The following is a 1,461-nucleotide window of genomic DNA, read 5'->3' as shown; positions in this document are numbered from 1 at the left end:
AAAATCTTTTCTGAAGCAGCTCGTTTCGTGCATATTTTAAAGAAAATTGGTAAGAGCAAAAATAATAGAAGGCTGCATTTTTCGTGAATTGAAATACTAGGGCTCGTAGTTTTGTCTGATTTCTTGTTCAAAAACAATACATTGTGTAATCATTGTTTGAATAATAATGTGCTTCACGCTATCAGTTGTGTCCATGCTTAATTTATTTTCTTTGATAAAGTTGCAGTATAATTATGCTATTGATGAAAACACTATCTTCTAATAGTCCTCATAGTCCTGTTCTCCTAATAGGAAAAATTTATGTTACATATACTTTTATGATCAACAATTACCCACAATTGTTTCTTCTGGGATGATTAATTTAGCGATTATTGGCATTTTTAACATAAAATAATACAAACTTATACAACCAATTTATTCAATAAAATTTTGCATAATCAATAAATTAACAATGTAAAGCCAGCTGCTTTTGCGTATGCATTTTTAATAGCATATATTCTGCAAGGAACTTTTACCAATAAAATTAATGAAATATGCACACAATTACTCGAAATAGCTTAAAATAGAAAAAATGGTATTTTTTATGAGTCAGCACTCTTGATCTATACAGACGCAAAGATTAAGTTTTTCATTGATTTAAGCAGAATTTCCTAACCAACAACTTATCCTCTGGTACCACTGAAGTAGCTTTACCCAGAAATCAAGTATATGTAGAAGAGCCTTTTTCCTATCAGAGATAGGAAGTTTCTTTTTTTTGTAACATTCTGACAATTTCTTCTAGTTAAATTTTGCCGCCTAAATATTTTGCTCTAAACAGCAATGGAGCGGGCGGGTAAGTGAATTAAAAAAAAAGCTATTTGTAGGTTCAGAAAAGTTTATGAACCTGTATTTCCTCTAAGAAAAATGAAGTTCTTGTAAATTTTATTCAGAATCGTCAATATGAGGTGGACTGATTAAAAACTTAACATTTCCCATAAAAAGTATCAATAGTGTACGAATAAATGATTGTTTTGTATATCAATCTAATTTATAGTTTCCAGAAATAATAAAATATGGGACTTGAGACAAATGAAAATTCTTTGTATTTTTAGTAAGCTTTTCAGGATGAAAACTTCATTTTCAAAATTCTCAGATATTTTGTTGAACAATTTCTTAGTTTTCCTGACCATTAGCATTCAAAACCCAAAATTTTTAATCTTGTTATATGCTTAAAATTGTATCTTTTATAAACGGAATCAAACAATATTTCCTATAAAAAATAAAAATTTTCAAATTTACTCATTCATTTTAAACCAAAAAAAATTTTTTACTATAGAAGATACCTTTTAGATTTTTCTTGTCTAAATTCGGAACGAAAATGTAACTCTGGTAAAATTATCCAAAAAAAGCTTTTTTCAAGCAGTTCTTTTTTTGAGGCCTAAAGTTATTGGATAAAAGAAGTAATGAACAATAGTGGATATT

At 27.9% G+C, this 1,461-nt stretch overlaps 1 protein-coding gene across 1 annotated transcript in view; it reads right to left on the bottom strand.

Moving 5' to 3' along the window:
- The window catches only part of LOC117170355 (arp2/3 complex-activating protein rickA-like), a 10,921-nt gene extending 9,576 nt beyond the window's left edge, over window positions 1-1,345 (bottom strand). Inside the window, exon 1 of the mRNA XM_033357092.1 lies at window positions 1,323-1,345. The gene's annotated coding sequence lies outside the window, so the exon portion shown is untranslated. The remainder of the gene's footprint in view (window positions 1-1,322) is intronic.
- Between the last annotated feature and the right edge of the window lie 116 nt (window positions 1,346-1,461).

Source organism: Belonocnema kinseyi, chromosome 3, assembly GCF_010883055.1.
Source record: "Belonocnema kinseyi isolate 2016_QV_RU_SX_M_011 chromosome 3, B_treatae_v1, whole genome shotgun sequence".
Lineage (NCBI taxonomy): Eukaryota > Metazoa > Arthropoda > Insecta > Hymenoptera > Cynipidae > Belonocnema > Belonocnema kinseyi.
Note: the sequence above shows the minus strand (reverse complement) of the source record. Positions and strands in the feature narration are given on the sequence as shown.